The sequence below is a fragment of the Bombus pyrosoma genome, linkage group LG14, assembly GCF_014825855.1.
Source record: "Bombus pyrosoma isolate SC7728 linkage group LG14, ASM1482585v1, whole genome shotgun sequence".
Classification (NCBI taxonomy): domain Eukaryota; kingdom Metazoa; phylum Arthropoda; class Insecta; order Hymenoptera; family Apidae; genus Bombus; species Bombus pyrosoma.
Genome location: NC_057783.1, coordinates 7,470,562 through 7,493,264, shown reverse-complemented (window position 1 = coordinate 7,493,264; position 22,703 = coordinate 7,470,562). Strand labels below are relative to the sequence as shown.

Genomic DNA, 22,703 nt, shown 5'->3' with positions numbered 1-22,703 from the left:
ATCTGATACTGAAAATACATTGGGCACCTGATAAACGTAGAATCGCATAATTTGGGGAGACAAGTAATCTGAAGAGATAAAACAGGCGATGTCGAAGATAGCGAACGAAGATAAAAGCGTAATTCTTTGGATTTTCTTGTCTTATAAAATATGTACAGTGCTTGCGTGCGTGTATTTTGAAAACGAGAACAGTTATCGAAATGAAACGTAAAGAAAATAAAAGTGTAATTCATTAGGCGAAGAATATCGTATTTACTTTTTAATATAATCACCGTTAACATAAAGTTAAATACAGTTTCGCCGATGCGTAGCGAGTTTTTTCATTCCGCAAATGAAGAATTCTCCCGACTTACTTTCGATGGAGGATTTCATTGTTGTCTTCACTTCATCGTCTGACTTGAAATGAATAGCCTTCAAGGTTCTCCTCAATTCTGGTAAGAAATAGGATGGAGTCAGATCTGGACTATAAGACGGTCTTGAAACAATTTCAAATTTCAAACTTGCAACAACATCATGTGCCGTGCATGCGGTGCGTGGCCGAGTGTTATCATGCTGTGTAACATTATCGTCTCGGTTGAATTCTAAACCCGACATTCACGTCTCCGCAAACGCTTCTTAATGTCATGGCATACATTACCAGTAAATGGCGATGAATTTCCATAGGCATAATGTTTTCCAGGGTTAAAAACCCGATCACTGTTGTTTGAATCTCGTTGACGTCGCATTCATATTCAAACTCGCTTTAAACGACACTGTTCGTGATTGCGTCAAGCAAATGTATTAAAACTTGGTATGTTTGTAAAGGAGGGATGTAGCTATAAAACGACTGCTCACGCAGAAATGTTTAACTCTTCTCATTTTCGAGATATGCGCATTATTTATCAGCCGGCCCTCGTAATCTTACATTAGAGAATTTTATAATAATAATTAAGAACTATATTCAGAGTCTCATAAAGTAGGAATATGTATTCTGTATATAGTTTTATTATATATATTTATTATACATATTTATATTTATTATATATACGATATAGAATATATATATATTACATTATTGAGAATCGTATTCTATATATTCCATGTATTTATGAATAAATGAGTTCGATGTAAATACGTGGATTCTAAGCACGAAGTCGAGGTTTTCTTCGAATTTTAATCCAACTGCATCGTCTTTTATCCGAATCGATAGTTTAATTCTCAATTTCCTACGATTACCAAATCACGAGAGAATATTACCATTTAAACATTAAAATTAAACTTCAGATAGTAAGATTGAAATTTGCGGAAAGAGGAAAGGGAATAAAAATTTTGAACTTCTGGAGAATCGATTAATTAAATGCACTTTGGAAAATATTTAAAGAAACATAAACGATCGAAGCAGACTATCATTAAAACGTTATGGAAAGTTGAATGAAGGATTCGCGCCGGAGAGGTGGTAATCCGTCGATTAGGATTATCCAAGGATTACCTTCCTTTCCCCATCTGTTCCTGTTCTTTCTTCTCAAGGAATAAACGCGATTGCTATTCGAATCGTCTCGTCTTCTTCCACTTCACGACTGTAAATTCCGTTGTTCCACAGAGCTCGTAAATTCACGAGGATTTTCATCCTTACGCGAATCCGTTACGTATTTTCTCCTCTTTCTCCTATTTTCTTCGTCCTTTTCCTTTTCTTCCTCATTCTTCTTTGCGTGAGGTTGCAGCAAGGAAATTGACTTGCCTGTGCAACACCATCTCTTCCTTTACATCTAAATTAGTTCCATATGACGCTTCTGTGAAAATGTACTTTCTGTATTTCGGGAAATACGATAGAAAAGCGGAGAAATAAATCTGGATATTTGTTTGTACCCTGTTTCTGGATTTTATTGTATAATGACGTTTTAAATCCTGTTACTCTGACTTGTTTAACATATTAACAGCCTTTGGATACAAATTTAGATTTTTTCGGATTTGTTTGAAATCATTATATGGTAGCTATGGGAATTGAATTAGCAGGGGCTTTCAAAATTGTTAACTAGCTTTGAACGAAAACAGTAGCTGATACTAATTTTAAAATAGTTTCAAAATATATAAACTTCAATTTTTTATGTCTCTTTTCTTGGAATAGTTCGTACTGCGAAAATCAAATATTTCGAATATAACTCTTCTTTCGTGTTGAGCAAACAGTTCAATTACTTTCCCTGATAAAATGTGCACGAAAACAAATACATACTTTACTCGATTTTATTCAATATTTATAATGTCAGGGTCCCCAAAATTTTCTATATTAGTATTAATACTATGAAATGTTAATATCTTTTTAGATACATATAAATTCAGATTTTTTTCATACTCATCTCTTAAATTAACTACGGAAAGCTTTTAATGGCAAGGAAAATTAAATTGGTACGAGCTCTTAAAATTATTAAATGGTCCGAAAACAATGCCTGCGATTAATTTCATACCAGCTTTCGCATCTAAATTTTAAATCTCCTTGTCTTCGAAACAATGCGCTTTATAGCCATGAGAATTTCAAATTTCAAAAATTCAGATTTACCCAATGTCAGACATTATACATATACCTATATATCTAAAAACAATTTAATTGCTTTCCTCGATAGAAAATAAAAATGAAAAACTACATTTACGAGATCATAGATCTACTTTTTTTTCTAGTCGATGAGAATCATCGGATACGAGGCAAAGATCGCCCAGGGAAATAACAATGTTGAGTAAACAGTGGTATGATGAAATTCGCGGACACTATTACTAGCTGAAATGAAAATGCGTCCGTGCGCGGAAATACATGTCGTAAAGCTCTCCGCGTTGAAAAACCAAACAGAAAACGAGATATTTTTGCGATAAACCGGCAAAATACGGCCTCGAATACAAATTGGGTTTCTGAAATAGCATCTCGCCGTGACAGAACGTCGTTTCGACGTTCCACTTCAGTGTCTTGGTCCAATATCGCGATTAAAATTTTAAGTGATTTCATAATCGAAAATAAGCAACATCGCATAACCGTATAATGATCACCTTTTTACAGATATCAATGGAAATTCACGGAGAAGAATAATACTGAATTTGTAATATTTAATTATTAATTTTCTACGTGACCATCGAAAATATTATTATCACAATTATCACAATTTTGTTGATTTTTTGACTTTGATGTTATTTAGTGGCAAAAGGGTTTTTTATTATATCTTTTTTAACATATTAGTTTAATATAACTATTATAATATATATATTATTATAATATATATAATTATTTTAAACAGTCTTTCAACTATAGATAACAAATTCATGAAGTTTTGTGAAAAAGCCAACGGCATAATATATATATAAATGCGTGATTTACAATATTTTAATATTTGTTCTATCTAAGGTAGTAAGAAAAAATTCAGTTGGAAAGAAATTATTATATTAAAATTGTTGCACTTTCGTACAATACTCTTTCATTCAATGTTTTAACTAGATACACTTATTCTAAAAAAAGTAAAAAAAAAAGAATTAAAAATGTCAGAAGAAAGCTAGTTGCAGGGAAAATTGTTCTGCCACTGATTCGGATACAAGGATAAGTTTGACTCTCCTCTCCTCTCCTTTCCCTCGACATACATTTTCTCCAGAGTAAGGGTAATCGTTCCGCTTCGTCAGGTGAAACCGTGCATCCCGAAGAGGATTGAAAATCCTCAAATTCCCCGTGTCCTGCACACACGGAATGTAACCGAGAAAAAACGGAGAGAATCTTTCCAATTTCGCATGCCTTTCTGCTACGTGGATTATCCTGATATTCCACGGCCGATTCAGAAAAAGACGAAACGTTGTTCTTTCACGACAAACATCCCTGCATTTAGTCCGAGCTATGCAGACGAGAAAATAAAATCGATTCTAGTCTTTTTTTGAAATATCTAGTATTCTTTCAATATTCGGTTTTCTTTTGTTTCTTAACCCTCACAATGCAGATTAACAGAATTGTTGAAATAATTAATATATAATTTCTCTTTAAAAGGGTGAATTTTTAGGAATTTCAATGATTTTTTGTAAATGTTTGTTCCTCTTCTTGTGTTACATACATTTTCATATAATCCTCATTTTGGTTTCTTTGGCACAAATTGTATGTTTTTAGCAGTAGATTCGTATTAAAGTAACAATGAAAACAGGGAAGCAGTTTTTTGGGCCAAATAGTAGATTACAAAGAACGCAGGTTAAATAAAAAAATGCGGAAAATCTTCGAGCAAGCAACAGCTGTTTTTCGGAGGCTCTAGTTAATGACAGTGTAATTAGCTCTTTCATTTGGTTAATTAGGAAATTAAAAGGTCTCTTTACTTTCAGATTTTTCTCTCTACCTATTAATATGGCAGATATTTGAGAAAGTCCGTAAATGCGATACATTATAAAGAACAGAGTATGTCATTAAAATCTTAAGCGTAATTGAATAAAAAATTGATCTTGGTGGTTCTTTGATAAATTGAATCTCCAGCATGATTGGAAAAGTTATATTTTCCACGGTTCCCGCCGTGAACTCTCTTCTTGATTTGCTTTTCGTTGCTTCGTGGTAAAAGTCCATCGTTTCGAAAAGGTGGAATCCGTTCACGATATGGTGCGAGCTGTCGTTTTCGTGACCGAACAGATACGTGACCATTGCCAGCAAGCTTCGCGTTGGCCGCACATTGTCGATTATTTTTATCGTTATTGCCACGTTCTTCCTTTGGATTACACGTATAACCCCGATTCTGCTGTGTAGCCGAATAGAAATTGAATTAAATTTTACGGCGCATTGAGGATCTCTTCCTCCAAGAAACTATAGTGTTATGGTAGTTCCATGGTAGACGAGAATGTGGTGCTAGTCAATTTTTTGCAATTTATCTAGTAATCGGTGGAAATGCTTATTGAAACTTTATTGTGATTCTGCTAGATTGCACTAAAATTTATTCCATTCGGCAGAGCTCACGGTTTTATACCAGAATCGAATTAAATTTGCAGTATATTGAAGGTGTCCAGTTGTGTTTGTGGGTGTAAAATATAGAGAGAATTTAATTTTAGATAAATAAATAACAAAATATTGTCTATGAAATTTTTTAGGCAATAGACAATAAACTAATAAATTGGTAATAAAATTGCCCAATTTTTACGATATAGCCCAGCATTATAGACGCCACAATTTTGTTCCAGGACTTTTGTAAACAAAATTTATTTCAATTTCCGCCAAAGGGATGGCAATTACAGATTTTACAAAAATTACTTACAATTATTTACAAAAATTTTATAAAAGTCTAATTACATATTTCGGTATTTGAAAAATCCACTTTTCGATACGGTAACAGTTCTCATAAAAATTCCACTAAGATAAAAAATAGTAAATCCATTCCCTTAATAATCGAGAGTTGAAATAAATATTTCATTAAAAATTGTTCCTGTTTGCAATGACGTGGTAATATTTCTAAGAGTTTGAAACTTTTTAGAGAGACTAAACAAAAATCGTTCGAAACGTTCCCATTAGACACTCTAGAGGAATATTAAGCGAAGATGGAGGTAAAGTGAAAACCGGGGACAAAGTAAACGCAGACAAATCGTATGCACGGTGGATAGAGAAGGTGGATGAGATAGAGAGAGTAGAGTAGAGTAGAGGAAAGTGGTTACCCGGAAGTAAGCCTACAAACACGTGGCATTGTGATCGGTTCACGTTCTGTCGAATTCGTTTTCGAAAAAGCAGAGAACGCGCACGGTTGAATGCGAGAAACGGGACCGACAGAATGGCTCTGTTGTACACTGGAGGACTCTCTTTCTCTCTCTCGTAATACTAAATCAATATCTGGCGGTGGGGTAGCTTGGTCTATAGGGTGTTTCGAAAGTAAGCGACATATCACGTATCGAACAACAATTGACAACGTTCTAATACGAACAAAAAATCGAAGAGCAAAAATACTTGGTATAATAACATAAACATATGTACATAACTAAAAATCGGAAGAAATATTATTAAATATTGAGCGTATCGATGTATTATTTCTTTTATTTATTGTGCAAAAAGTTCTTTATGGATGATCGTAATACGAAAAACAAAGGGCTAAGTAGTGTAAAAATGGTTTATACATAATAAATGAATAATAAAACGATAGGAAAATGAAATAAAATTAGACGGAGATAAACCTAAAAGTATGTAACTTGTCTGCTAAATGTCGGCATATGGTGTCAATGCGCATGATTAATATTTAATTCTTCAAAAATCAAACAATCAACTTATACAAATTATATATAGAATTTCAATATCTTAATAATTATCACCTATAAAGTTGTTAGGAAAATCGTAAGATATTAATGAACCTTTGGAAATAGTTTCGATATATAATACATGCATATGATATATGTTAATAATAATATGAGCCAGATATTCGGTATGCCTATAGTATGATTTGGAGTATGAATTCAAACTTTAGTTCGTTACCGTGTGTGTATACATTTATATTGGTACATCTAATAGCTTTGAAACTGCCAGTGTTTTCGAAAGTCACATTTCTATGGGAAAAAGGGGGAGGATGGAGTGAGTCACGAAATTGTCCCTCGCGTCTCATTGTTAACGACACGTGGACTAGTTTCTGCAAAGTAATGCGGAGAATGAGTTTCGTTCATCGGTTCTATCTAATAAATCAATTTTGCGCGTTTATATTACGCGTTTATTCACAAAGAACGAATGCAAATGACGCGTGGCAGATGATGAATATTCCTGGATATTAATTGATAGCCGACAACTCTAAATACCTTTATTACTTTTTAATGAGAGAGGAACACATTAACACGTTAATCGAATATAATCCATAATGCGAAATTATGAATTATTCGTTGTGTTGATTGGTAATTTCTCTTCCTCTCGTTGATATTAAATTCACTTGAAAATTGAAAATTATCGAATCTTGTACTAAATTGAAAAACATAATGTTACAAAGATTATGATACTTAACGTTCCGATTATCGAACCTTCGTCTATTTAAATATCATGTCAATCTCGTGATATAAATTGCATTTATTCGATGCAACAAAAATAGTTTGCGACTTGACAAAGAAGATTATCGTCGATTCGACCTTCAGCTCTCAATTCTTCCGATTGAAAATCGATCGATCTTTCAATAAAGCAATAGTTGCTCGAACGAAGATATTATGTTTCACTGTTTTTCATTAGCTGCGTAAAACGAAATGTTAAGAAGAGGAATTTTGAGAAATAGTCTCTATACGTAGCTTATGACGTGTCACATATTTTCATAAGCGTTATTAAAGCATCGGATCGTCCATGTTGACGCAAACATAGCTTTATAACGCTAATAGAATAACAGAAAGATCCCTGGAACTTGAGAGGAAACTGATAAGTTCCTAAGCAAAGGGACGAACGAGTAGAGAATCATCGATAGAGGGAAAGAATGGTGGTGTAAGGGTCGTGTGTTCGTCACGTGTTGAGTGTTGCATGGATCCATTCAACGCCTCTGATACATACGTCTCTGACGGATCGTGCCTGACAACCATATTGTCGGATCTAGATTCTTAAACGAGAAATAAATGTATTGTTGCCTTCTTAACATTTCAACGTTACTTCTGCCTCTATGATTAACTATTTATAAGAGAATTTTATTTCCTTGTGAGAAGATAATTTTCTTACAATTGGAAAGTATTCGAAAGTTGAATAACATTAACTAACACAAAAATTAATATATATTAATCTTCCATAACCTGATTTTTCTCTGTTCATGAGATCGGAAATTATGATTGATTACAGTTTATTAATCTGATATTAGAAACAGATTCTAATGACTATTATTAATGAGTTGCTCGATGAGAAAGCAATGTTAAAATAACATGAAAAATACAGACTACCCAGTAATTATCAAGTCATTTGCTATTACAGAGGCTCGACTAAATGAAAAAGGAGATCACAGTTTATCTCTCATTGGAATAAAGCAATGTTATGTCTAGAAATTAGGCTCTATAAATTTGAAGACGAATTTCCAGAAATGTTGACTGTATGAAGTGTAATTTATATGACAGTTCATTTCATCGAGGTTGTAAGAAAAGCCGAAACACGGGCCCATTAAAAACATAAACGAAAAGGGGAAGGTTTGGCCAATAGTGGAGCTGTATGCCGCAAATATTTCGTGGGGACACCCTGTATTAGAGATACTTGGTATTCGTAGCAAGTACTCTTAGCCACCCTCCTCATGCTCGTGCAGTTAGTCACCCTGTTCCACCCTCGATTTTCCAACCACCCTCGCCATCGAATATAGGGTGACTCGAAAACACGAACGAAACGAACGTCAAGTCGGAAAAGTAGACTGGCTCCGCCGGAAATTTGATGGTGATTGCAGCACGATTGGAAATGAGACGAAAAAATCGCGAAAAACGATTCTGCCTGCTCGCAATTCACAAATCAATCGTCAACGCTCTTTTAACACACGATAAATTTAGGCCGATCGTTTTGATAAAAGCTGATGTCTCCATTGGGTTGCTTGAAACGTATCGAAATTCAGGAAAGATTTCAGGATATGCTGTCTTTATAGAATTAGCATATCATGTTTCCCAAAATAAGACGTAAAATCCTCTTCACCGAATGCTCGAGCGAAGTTTCAATTTTTCCCCCAAAAGAAAATCTAGAAACCTGATATACCCCTAGAATCGTCGCTCTTTCTTTCTGGGGCAAATTTCTGTCTTTCCTTTTTTTATTCAGAAAATTCGTCGTTCGAAGACCGCCTTAGAAGGAGGTTAAACGAGTCTTAGGGAAATTTCAGGAAAGCACTGATCTCACCCCTCGCATGACCCACCCTCGGCGCACTTAGTCATTCTCCCCTAACCTCGTTTCTACTCCAAAGGTATAGGACCAAACGAAAGGGCGGCTATCCTGGTGAAACAGAGAGGGACCAGAGAGAAAGGAGAGAAAGGAGAGAAAGTAGAGGAGAGTCGGTGTCTGGTGTAATGCATTGCGAGAAAATACGATATCCGGTGGATTCCCCGGTGTTTTCTCTCTTTCTCTTCCATTTTCCTTTCTTCCTGGGGCTGCTTTTCCTTCGTTTCATTTCGTTCAAGAGTTACGTCAGGCTTTCGCCAGCGTCTCGCTGAAGTTACGCAAAGTGATAGAACAGAGGATATTGCGTCTGACGAGAAAAGTAATAAACGTGACGAACGTACGAACTCAAATGCTTTCGTTGTTGTACAAATGTCGTACGTTTATTGCTTTCGCTTCGAATTAATCGGTGATCGATGGACGATCTAATTGGCATCGACCGTTGAGTAGTTTTAATTATTCCACGATTGATGGGGTTTCGTAAATGAGCTTGGAATTTCTTCTGTCTTTGGAAACGAATCGGTTACTATTGTCCCTTTACAGTTCGAGGAGCATTTGACATTTCATCGTAATTGATTTATGTTCGATATAAACTCGTTTCAGAATTTGAAAATACATTATTTGAACGAATTTTTAGATTTTGCCGATTGTTAACTTAACCTACAGTGGTTTCAAAAAGCTGTTGGCACATCGCTTTATAGTATTTATCGTAACATTTACGTACTAATTAATTGAAATTATTCAGATATATTAAATCTCGTATGACTACAACAATTTCATACCATACAAGCGAAATGTAGAACCTGAATAAAGAAAACTAAAGTAATTGTTATAACCACGGTATGTTGCTATGTTTCTAAAAACTTGAAATATGGTTTATAGACTAGAACTGAGAAAAATTGAACGAAATAATATGTAGGATGTAGTATGATATAAGACCGTTAGAATCATGCAATATCTAAAATGTTATCTCTATAATATCTAGTAACTTAAATCACAGTAGAACAATAGTCTTCTCAGAGTGGAAATCGAGGATATCATCTGAAAGGTGTTTACTGCGTCGATATTTTCGCAGGAACAGAAGCTGGTAATTGCAGGAATAAATCGCGCATAGACAATTAAAGCGGAGGAGGGATTCGAATTGACGATAAGAGAGAAAAGACGATCACCGAACGATCGATATCTTCATTACGATCGAGCTTAGCTCACTGCAAGGGCTTTATTTTGCTTCTGTCTGGCGATAAATTAATTCACTATCGAACGATTAAATTTGTCGTTAAGCCGTCGAAGCATTCAAAGCTGTTCAGTCTCGGCAATCTGAGCTTTTGCGCAATTAGAAAGTTTTATTTCGTTTTGTCGTATCTTTCTTTTTTTATTATTTTTTTCTCGAGTAATTATTTACGATTCTTATAGAAATCGAGAAAAATCGCAGATCCACTTGATTCTGCCTTATGTCCTTTATCTCATCTTCTTCCTGCGGAACGCATTATCTTCACAGAATATGAGAAAAGTATAAAATGCAAATAAAATGCTTCTCTATAGAAAGTGTGCTCTTATAAAGACTGTAATCCTTATTGAAAAAATTCCGAATCGGTAATGGCATTATAACTTCTTCGAAGTTGAACGTTTTAATTGAAAATAATTTCCATAATGTTCGCTATAACACGTTCATTTTACAGAAAATTTAAATTTCAAATAGAGATAGCCAGAAGAAAAATGTTTTAGATATCACTTCTAGGCGTAGAAAGGAGAAATCGCATGTATTAATTTCTTATACATATATGATATATACCATGCGATATATATCTGTCGGAGAAGGATTTGAGGTATGGGCGTCTGATGAACCTTCACTCGAATTGACCATCGTGGTTAGGTATTCTAGCTGATCGTTATCGGTACTGAGGTGATGATTACAAGAGGTTACAGGCAATGACGGCAATCGGACAAACGAGAGGTCGATGACAATGAATTTAGGTTCGGTACGAATTCATGGCCACGGGAAGACGAATCCGATATGATACACGATCCTGGTGTGACTCAAAGTACAAGTCGTAATGACTCTCTCAATAACTAACTCCATAATTTTCTCGATACCTAACTAACTAACTCCCTGTACAAATGGAACTGCCCTTATATAGTCCTCTCCCCATCTCTCGGGTCAATCTTTGTTTTTAAGGAGAGCTGCATAATTATTCCATACCTCTGTTGTTACATGTCCGTCCCGTGACCGCAGCTACGTTCGGCGACTCATTATGTCACCTCGAGCCCAAGCCCATCGTCATAAACCGTGACTACACATAATCGGATTAGCGTCTTATAATTATTACCTATTTTTATTGTTTAAAGGTAGCTACAATAAAAGTCCGGACTAGGGTATTGGGGGTTTTCTCAATCACTCCAAAAGAAAGGCCCCGATGTCCTTTCATTTCCGACATATTTTATATATTGGTTGATATTACACCTTAAATATATAAAACCAAAGTCGACTAAAAAATTATAACAATCAACGACAAATATCCTGAAAACTTTCTGAAGAACTTGGCACTTCCACTAATTCAATATAATCAACGATCATACAATCCACGATAGAATCGTTCGGGTACCGAACCATAGAATGATCGATCGCATGTTTCCTCATAAAAGGCAAAATTCTTACAGAAGGTATCCCTCACAAGGAACGAAACGTTCCCTTTCGAGGACAGTTGCGATATTTGCCAAGTAATTTTCGACGTGCAGGTGTTCGACGCCCGAAACGAGGGTTCAGGGCAGTTTTTCACGAATCTTGGACAAGAGAGACCCACGTGGCCTACGTATCGGGCTCATGGTGGCCCTGAAGGCAGCAGGTGGTGCCTCGTAGGTTCACCTGGACCTTTCAGATTTTAGGCGTTTCCGAGTTCATAAATAACCAATCTCTCTCCCCCCCTCCCCTCCCCTCAATGGCTCACTTCTATACGAACAACCATTTCCACGAGTATTCCCCATGTGAAACGTATCGGTATTAATCCATTTGCCATACCTCCGTCCTAGAATTTATCGAACTAGTTAATCCTCGAAATGAGCGCAATGTGAATTAACGACACGCGAAGTTACTTTCGACTGTGCTAGGATATTGTTACTTTTCCGTTTGTTTCCCACGGGAAACTAGCCCCGCTTTTTTTCTTCCCCGTTTCAAATTGAATCTCATGGTTCTTCGTTTAATCCGTTCTAGGAGGATTTAACGAAATAGGAATCGAACGTTTCTTATTTCTCGGTGTTTTGTTCGCAATATGGGACAATCTTCTGGACAAATAGCCAATTACCGGGAAAGAGAAATTTCCTTTTTTTTTTTACTTCTCTAACGATTTCCATTTACGTGTAGTATCCGTGGGGACTTTCGTTTACTTGTCTTTCGCTTTCCAAAGTGTCTTAATCATGGTGAAAATGTTGCTTTTTAGATTATGCGTAGGTATGCACTTTCTTCACGAAACTTTCTTTCGATCGTCAACGAGGATTTCTTTTCCGTTTGATGTGTTGCCTGGTTTCAATTTAGAATTATTGCACATTACCGCGTGTGGAGGAGAAACCATTTATTTAACTTCCACTTAATATACAGAGTGTTTCTAAACCGATGCTAAAACAAAAGAAATTTACGCGAAGAAATAACTCGAATGTATACGTACAATGACATGACAGTTGGTCTAACAGATGTCAGTACAAAGTGTACGTATATCGCTGTTCAGATTTGTTGCATCGGACTTTTATCAGTACATTATGTCTGTAGTAAAAAATGAACAGTATAAGATATAATTTTTGTACATTTGAATACAAATTTGAACGGTAGTGTTAATATTACTAATAGGTTTTTGTTATAGTATATTCAAATATTAATTGCTGCAGCTCGTCAAATTCACTGATCAAATTTCCATTTTAACAGCTTAAATATCACCAATATAAAATATCACTTTTGCTCGCTGTTAGAACAAAGTATCACGAGTAATGCAGCAAAATGTTGTCCCCATATTTCATTTCATCTTACTGTACGTACATATAGCACCGATTTGGAAACTCTCCATAATACATTTCCTCGTACTTAGGCACGATTCACGAGCAACCAACCAGTATTTCTAAGACGTTCCATGCATACAGACTACAGACTGTTATCTCTGGTGGTGACGAGGAAATCGAGCGTGGGTGGTTCGCAAGTGCGTGAAACGTGTCAGGCCTCGTAGAACACCTTGATGTTATTCATAGGTGGCAAAGTTGCTTTCATACCTACCATCATGGCAATACGACGCGTGCATATCGTCCTCCGGATACAAGCTGTATCTCGGGACTATGCAGATGCTCGCGAGCACACGGACCTTCTCGTCTTGGCTGCCTCCCGGTTTTTACTGTGAAACGACAGCTGCTCCTCGAAGCCTTGTACCATTTGCTACGGGAGGCGAAGGGTCCTGGGCTTGTTTTCTGTGGGCAACGCTTAACAAGCCCATCTGGAGATCGCAGTCTCCTCCTCGTTTAAAGAGAAACAGAGAGGGAGGAAGCCACGTTCCATGGCACGGATAGCCTTTAAGGATACGCATCGATTCCTAGTTTCCTTCATTTTGGAGAAAAAGAGGTATGCCAGGATCTTCCGAAGCTTCCGTTTTAGTGTCAATAAATTATAATTAATAATATAATTCTGAAATTTTGAAATGTCATTTTAGGATGTTGATGGCTTTTTAGGATATACATTCCTATGTATGGTATATCGATTTAGCAATTCCTGGTCTTCTCCTTTTTGGAGTAGTCTTAGAAGCTTCTATTTTACAGTCGATAAATGAAAATTCATCGCTGTGTTCGACTGGGATTACTTGGTTTTTAAATTCGGAAGTACCGTTTTAGAGTCTCATATCAGTTCCTGATTTCTCCTTTTTGGAGAAAAGAATCTTGGAAGCTCCTGTTTCGGTTTCGGTAAGCTAGCTTTTTCAGCCCTGGATTTACTTTTCAAATTTAGTTTTTCTCTGCATGTCACGTTTTAAACTACTTATAATCCATAAGCATACGTGTCTGTCCTCCCAGTTTTCTTTCCGGAAAATAATCAACGCATTCGTTTCGATCTTATACCAAAGATTTTCCCCAAAATATTCAAAGTCTTTTTTGTTTATTGAAACGAGAACGAGATTAGGGAAATAGGGTTTATGATTAGGTATGATTAGGAAAAGACCTTTAGTAGCAATTTTTTTTATTTAAGCAATATACATTCTCCGAATATCCTGGAAAACTGAATTTCAGTGAAATTAATGTTCTATTAGCATAATGAGATAGGTTAACTATGATTCTAGTGGTAAGATCAGTCGATAATGTATTTTGAATTTACAGCTTCTCTCGGGAGAACGAGCATATCGATTTATGTATGGGTGGTTTCGAACATTTCACAGCGTTCTGTATAATTTGTAGGTACATAAATACGAAAGCACTTAAATTCACAAAGCCATCGATACCGTGTTCTCTTCTCCTATGCCGATATTTACTGTTCCACTAAATGTTTCTCATAAACTTTATTGCCTCTTGTCTCATGTCGGCCCGCTATTACTGGTTAAAGATGCACGAAAATTCCCCGATAAATGTCAGAATAGACGTTCCTATATTATTATCCTTTTAATGTGTTAACTTTATCATTTCTGAATCATTTATTCCGATTAACGCGAGATAAAACATTCAGAAGGACTACTTAGTGTTAAATTGTTCTTAAAGTTATGAAGTTTCAAATTGACACGCTATGAATTTTAGCAACTTTTGTACCAGATATATTTTACCATATTGGTTGCATTCATCTAGTCTACATATGGCATGTATCATGTTTATTCATTAATTTTATTAAATATGAATACAATTTTTTAAGTCATAGTGTATTTTTATACATACTGTACATTGTCTTTTGTCCGTATACAATCAGCATAAAAAATATGCGTACAGTATTTTAATAAAATTACTGTGGAATAACGTTCAGTAACAAAGTTTTAACAGGTGAAAGATATATACACATTCTAACAAATCTCCAGAATAATTTTCAAACAAAGTGCGATATCTATGCGATACTTGTTTTTGTTGTGAAAATATTAATGAATATCTAGCATTTTACGTGGTAAAATTATATGTGTAATAATATATTACATAAAATATATTCTACAGCTGCCGCTTCATAGAATAAAATGTACATAGATACTTTAAAAAATAATCTGCATCAAAGAGCAGAAAAAATGGGTTTGAAAGACAATTTCATGCAAGATAACGATCGAAAGCATTATGCTATTAATACACGAGCGTGGATCCTGTAAAATGTTCGGAAACACTTAAGAATACTTCCACAGTCTCTAGATATAAACATTATTGAAAATATATGGGAGCACCAATCCGAAACAAAATAAACGGAGTCACCATATTTCATCAAACAATGATTTAAAGAGCGCTCTTTTAAAAGAATGGACAAATATCGCAAGTAGAATATTCATCAAGTTGATAAATTCCATGCCACGACGGCTTCAAGCGATATGAAAATCAAAATAAAATTAAAATAAGATATTAGATAGGTCTTATTAGCTTTCTTCATTAAATTGTAACTGTGCGAATACGTATTACGCATATTACGTGTTCGTCATTTTTTAGATATTTGTTAATACTTTCGCAAAGGATACATGTAGCTTATCTTTCTTTTTTATGAAAATTATTCTGCATATTTTTTTGCATACAATGCATTTTTATTTGTTAAAATGTTGTTAACAAAATTGAAATTAATTGCTATACGAATATTTTTTACGCTGACTGTATATTTATATTCATGAAACTACACTGTGAACAAAAATTCGCAGTCTGATTGCAACGCATTTATGGCGTTACACCGAAGTTAAACAAAAAGTAGAAATACATTTATACAGTATGTACGCAAATAATAAAAAGAAATGCAACACGCAAGAAATTTCATTAAAGACCGTAGCGGATCGATCGTCTGACAGCAGTCGACAGCCACGGGGGTTAGAGCAGACACAAAGGGGATAAGAAATTCGCGAAAGCTGATTCCCGCTGTTGTCGAAAGTCCAAAGACACGAACAGTCGGACGAAGGATATACGCGCAGTGCATTATTCAAGTCCGAGCCACCCTTTTCTTTCTCTTCTATTTTTTTTTCTCCTACCAGCCCTTAAAGTCTTGGTCCGATCCTTCTCTTGGCGAATTCTCCGTTTTTGAAGCTCTCTTTCGTACAGAATTTCAGCAGCTTATTGGAAAAGCATTGGCTCCGAGCTGGCATCGCGCCTCCTTGCCACTTTTCACTCGAGATAAGGGTTGGAGAGAAGGCCATGGAGGTCGAGAGGGCTCGAGCAGCTTGAGAATTAGCGGAGGGTCTTGCGGTACTGATAACGCAAATCATATTGACGAAGGAATTAGTTGCACCATGGAACGTTTGATGCCTACCAATCTGTTTGCTATGAATTGTTATATTTTCAAGTGACCTTACGTTTTTTTCAAATATTTTTTATCCTTACATTAATATCAAAGGGCCTTTTTTTTATTCCTATATTAATATCATATTAATATTATTGGATTTACCAGTCGTAACGAGTTGTTTTTAAGAGCTATAAATTAAGCTCAACTCTATAAATTAAAAGATACAGGAAAGTGAAGATGTTAGAAATGCCGTTTTTTAAATTCATTTCAAAATTTACTATCAGTTATGCCACCCTCTTAAAATAAATGAATTTATGGAAGTGATTTGTGTCTGGAGAGGTGAACGTTAATTGTGTGGTACTCGCTAATAACTTCATAGTTGATGCGACTATAAATAATAAGAAAAAAGAAGAAGATTAATTGTGTAATTGTATAATGAAATTGAAGTTTGGCTCCAGAGAAACTCATATACGAGTTATCGAGTTTGTAAGCGAATCTTTGAAATTCTCTTCACAAGCGTTGCAAAAAAAGTCTCCTCTCAAAACAGAGATTAATGGGAAAAATTGACAAATTGGGAGGGAAGTATGCCACAGAGAAACAACAGCATCAATTTTTGATAACGGTGAAACATGAGCGGATGCTATTTTTTATTCATCTTATCATGCCTCATATTTTACGTTTTTCCCGAGTTCCGACTCTTATTTCGATGAAAATATTTGTTCTCTGATAAAAAAAAGTGTCGCGTTGAAATGGTATGTGTCAAGCAATTTTGGATAAACAGATTACTAAACGTTTGAAAATAAAGTAATACAAAGCTAACTTCATTCTTTCTTTCTGTTTCAGGTACGTATTTGCAGTATCTCTTTAAAGAAAGCTATATGTACAGAGTTCAAGTTCCAAGAAGCTGACAGCACGCTCTAAATACGCACACGGTGAGTGTGATCTATTCACGAAGTTTCATTTCAATGAAAAAAAAAAAAAAAAATTCAGTTTTTCCTCCCATCCTTCAACATACAAGATTCAAAATTATAATGTACGTAGAACGAATTGCAGTAAATCACAGCAAACTCTCTTTTAGAAGAAAAAGTAGCCTAGTTAAGCAGATTAACCTATTCAGTAATTAACAAAACACGGTAACTCATAAAAAAACGTAACATCTATATTTTCGATAAAATAATTTATTTTCTGCGAAATCGTTCACCTTCGTTAAAAACACGCTACATGATACCCGCATTTATTAAAATTAAAACCAGCATATTCGAAGTGAATACGTTTTTGTAAAATGTTAAGCTTATACGCTCGCTAAAATTAGAATTGACCTACGCGACGTGAATACGTTTTTACAAATTTTTTATATGAATACATCTTTCATGACTCCAATGTTTAAAAGTGTTCTCGGCCAAGGAATGACCCAGTTAGCAGATTGAAGGAAGCAAAGGAAAATGAAATAAAAGAATCGTATGTATACATATGTACCTACATACTTGTACGTGAATTCTCGCGATGGTATAACACGCAAGTTGCAACGCGTAGAAACATAATGCATGTCGTATGAAGAGAATGATCAGGGGAAACAATGGCCGCCATTCGATCCGCGGTATCGTCGTTACATTAACACTAGAGAGGGAGAAAAAAAAATGTTTACCAGAGGCGCGAATGAAATGTTCCGTATGTACATTCGTGAATGCAAGCTGACACGGGTGTGCACCCACAATAATGTATTGTTTGGCGTCAGGTAGTGGATATCGTGAACTGGTCTCGGCTCAGGTGTTTGGTGTTCTGCAATGTTATTCCGCTTCTCTTCTCTTTTCTATCAATTTCTTTCTCTTTCGCTCACACATAGATACGCACATACTTTACTTTTCCCTTCTCCTTTTTCTTCACTTTTCTGTTTTGTTACGAGATATTCACCTTCGGTCGGTTTTTAAAACCGGAACATCTGCGCCTCAAAGAGGGAAACGAGTACGACTCAGTTTAATTAAAATCCGCGAGGATTCATCGTGGCTTTTATATTAAAGATACTTTCTAGCTTCCCTAATTGCACGCCAACGTCGTTAATCAAATACTGTGCTCGCTGGTACGGTCGTTAACGCGGCAGCTACTGTGTTCTATGTGAATAGTTTCTTGTTGTGTATTTTTTTAGTTACGATGGAAAAGTTACTTGGAGCTGCGAAAATATGTGCTTCCCAGAGTCATTATATGTAGAGTGACGATTTTGGATAATTGGTACGTTCTTGGGAAAGTAGCGGGTTAATAGAGACGTTTTCTGTATTTACCAAGTCTTTCGTTCGTGCTTCTTAGTGGAAAATGAAAATGCAGTACCATATGAGTGACAATCGCGGTGAAGTTACATTCTCAACCTGCATATTAAGTAATCTGTGTATCATCCTTTCACTTTTACTTTGATGATGGTCCCCAATATTTTATTGTCACCCTAACACTAATCCCAGGAGGCAAATAATCCCAACTTCTATCACCTCATCATCCGCAGGCTTTCATTTCTACCGCAACAATAATTCCCAATTACCATAAATCCTAACTTCAATTCCCCAATAATTCCCCAATTACCATAAATGCTACCCTCAAGAAATATTCGTTGAAATCTTTCTATAACCAAACGCACTCATCAATGTCTCCATCAGGCCGCTAAAATCCTTTGACAACCCGTTCATGGTATTGATTATTTATGTGTATTGTAGTCATATTATACTTAGTTCTATCATTTTTTATATTTGAAGTCCAAATACTTCGTTAAAAGCAGAAGACAAGCCTATTCACATTTTAGCTTCACTTGGAAATCTGTCGTCAAATGTAGTCGATTATTGTGTTTGAAAGCGTATGAAAGTTTCTGAGAGGCGAGTTCAATAACAAAAATTTTCAGTGGACAAGTTGAAAAATATTACTCTTATATGATTTATCATCAAACATGTTCGTGTTTGAATATCCAAAAGAAATTTATCGTTACATTTATTTTCTTCTTAGTATAATCATTATTTTTCTGACAAAATACCTATGTACCGAATATGTAACATGTTGACTGTACGTAATATGGGACATGTCGGTGATACTGTTACTGATGTTGATGATACGGAACTACACTTATTTTATGGCGGCAATTACGAAAGAGACAATAATTGCGAGAAATGAGTGCAATGTATTTGCTGTTTTCATTGGGATCACGAAGAATGTGTGTCAGGTGCGTCATTCGCGCGTTCAGCATGCAGAGGACAGAGACTAACAAACAGAGATTAACATAATATAATATCAGTTAGAAAAATGCAAGATATTTCCCTATCTGTATTCTTCATTTAAATAAATATTCCTATATACATATTGCTAGGTGTTTCTGCCCATCGCTGGATTTAATTCTTTTTTATATTTATTTACCATGACTTTAAGATATTTAAATCTTTTATATGGCTAACTATTAACGCACAAATATCTATTATTTTTGTCGTGTTTTAAGGCCAGTTTCGCTGGAAAAAAGCCTGTTTCTCTATTTGACAAGCTTTTAAAATCGAGTGTTGCATATTAGTCGCAGTTACTCTATAGTAATCCTCTGATAATATATGCACTCGTATCATTCACCGAAATACATTCATTGAAATCCCTATACCCTTCTCTCGTACACGACTGGAATAAAAACCGGGGCGAATAATAACGATAATAACGGTTGTAATAATAGCTCGGTGCGGCGAAGTCGTTGCTTACTATCTGACAGCAGGCGGTGGTAACCCCGGCACGATCGAGCCGTAGCTCGGGGGCTCGTGAAACGAGGGGACTTCCCCCCACCACGTGAAGGCCCGACGCAGGGCCCAGCCAGGTCGACCGACACCGTTCGAGTCTCGCCTCCGCTATCCTCAGTTCTCGGCGAACCGGTGTTCAAACCGCGTTATCGTGTGTTCCACACGTCGAAACGTTTCACACGCGTGCGAATGTGTATCTGTTGTTTCGATATATTTTGTTATCTTCTTGAAGATTTTTTTTTCTTTTACCAGTGAGTTGGACGATTTATTGGTGTGTCTGCACGCTGTTTGCTAGTGGAATCGATTTACTTTTCCCGATTCGATCGTTTTTCGTATGAAAAAGGTATGTATGTACGCGCTGCGAAAATAGAAATAAAACATATACGTATAGGAAGCGATGAAGGTTCGAGAGCTTTGAAAAAGGTCTCCGTGGCGTGATGTAAAGCGCGTATTTTAACAGAGAGAAAGAGAGGAGCATATAGAGGGGATTCCAATTAATCTTCCTAACGGAATTTGGCTCGGAGCAACGGCGTTGTATCGTTGCCCGGACAGGATTTTTCCATGGTTCGTTTGCTCGAATTCTTCGCCTGAAATTACCGTCCTACGCGTACGCTGCGCGCGTTACCGGATAATAAAATATTGCTCAAACCGAAGCGAGTGAATCTCTCACGATGCGTGAGAGTTTTCATAGAGTTTACATTTTCGTTCTCTGATACTATTTCCTTCCTTCGCACTTTTCTTCTTTTTTTCGGCTATCTTCAACCGGTGTCATTGGATTATGGGTGATCATAGCACGCGTACGTTGAGTGTATCGGCGTGTAATAAAATATTGCTCGAATTGAAGTGACTGAATTCCACGAAGCGTGAGAGTTTTGATAGAGTTTCGATTTGTGTCCTCTCTGTTTTTGTTCTTTCTCTCTCTCTCTCTGTTAATCGGTAACTGGTATCGAACTGGATTATAGGTGATCATAACATTGCGCGTAAGATTTGTGTGACGTGTTTAATTTTAGTAGATTTATTGTACACGGTGTTTCATTGATATCGTATTCGATTTTTCCTAGGAATTTTCATATAAACATCAGATACTCCTTTCTAAGATGTAATCTCTTTCTATTTGAAGCTTTTGTACGAAAAGCTGTCGTATTAGAATTTCGAGCAGTGTCATCATGTTTCTCTCTTTTATCAGAAGTAAATAATAGATGGTGATAGAAATTACAAAATTTTTGAGAACCGAATTTTCAACGTTATTCACGTGCAAAACGTATTATTGGCAATATTGATAAGCGTGGTTTATGCTTGATTGAGTTCAGTCAATATTGCAGAAAGTTTTTATGTGTTTTCTATTAGCAAACAGTAGCAATTAAAGTTAATTTCATTGGAATATTCGTGTCAGCAGTAAATTTAATAGAAGGTGGTAAGGTGACCAGTGTCTGCATGTGGAAGGAATTTTTGGAATCATTTTTTATGAGAGGGATTTATCTTAAAGAATGTTTCAAGAAAAGTAAATCTATTTGCGAGGATAAAAGTCTTTTTTCTCTTCTCAAGTACAAGTGAAATATTTGACGTAAAAATGTTCTGCGTATCTTTGTTTTTACAAATGGCACAGTGGTATTTCAGGAAGGTGAAAATTTTGTGAATAAGCTGTGTCGTTGAGTTTCTTCCCTTCTCTGTGTATACGTGTAATCCAAGTGCAAACGTAGGCGTTCTACTCGTGTGTCTTAAACTCGTTTCGAATTGTATATCGTGAACGAGAATCTTCGGCGAAATGGTTCTTTAAAGTCAGCCTCTGGAATAACCTTAATCGAAAGCCTTTAAAGATAACGATGTGCAATCATTCTGTGTTTGTAAAATATGGGATGTTTTATTAGTAATTTGTTGCAAGCAAAGTAATTTCATGAGTTTCGAAGTATAAATAATTGATGGATTCGGTGAAAAAGTGACGAAATCTTTAACTTGTCCAGGGACGAATTTTTTAAGAAAGGAAGACAGAACAAAATTTACAAATATTAACAAAATACCAAAAAATATTTTGTAACGCATTGGCAATTGTATCTTTTGGAGTAATGTTTGAATTAAACGGAACCTAAATATTCACATACTGTGTCTGTTAAACGACACAGATATTAATAAATATTTTGAAATACCTAGAGACAATAGCGTGCACATATGTAATCATTGGTATCTCTGTATCATTTGGAATCATATTTCAACTAAACAAAACTTAAATGTACACACAACGTCCAAGTATTATTCAAGAGTTTAATTCGAGAAATCTCTGTATAAAATTAAACTTATTTTAATTGCTTATAGTTAACTCTTTCAATAATAATATTCATAAAAGTTTTAAAATATTTAACAAGTTTCCAGTTATATACTATCGTTTTTAGCAAAGAAATGTACTCGTACAATTTTTTCTCTGAATTCTTAAATCAAATTTCTAACTATCGATTAAAATTTTCTAACTATGAGTTTATAGCAAAAGATACATTTCTCGATCGTTTTGCTATTGTACGATAAATCGATGCACCAAATACGCAACCTTGCTTATCCACTCTGGTTACAGAGAAGATGTATCGGAAATGCTGAGTTTTATATTTGCCCCGGGCAAATATTAGTCGAATATGAGAATGTTTGCAGTCTCATGCATTGGGACAAACTCACTTGTTTGAGAGTTGGACGCGTTTTACGAGATGTCGTGTAATTCCTGTTTAATTTCATAATATTTATCGTGATACGTCGAAACAAATCTCAGCTC

General features: G+C 35.6%; 1 protein-coding gene across 19 annotated transcripts in view; it reads left to right on the top strand.

The window, feature by feature from the left end:
* Positions 1–22,703, top strand: part of LOC122574770 (kazrin-A) — a 139,122-nt gene that overhangs the window by 34,107 nt on the left and 82,312 nt on the right. For 2 of the 19 annotated variants that reach the window (XM_043742757.1, XM_043742758.1), the window contains one exon: positions 17,046–17,134. The exons of 16 other annotated variants lie outside the window; for them this stretch is intronic. The gene's annotated coding sequence lies outside the window, so the exon portion shown is untranslated. Of the gene's footprint in view, positions 1–17,045; positions 17,135–20,083; positions 20,292–22,703 lie in introns of those variants that run through there. One more of the 19 variants, XM_043742747.1, reaches the window with a different exon arrangement.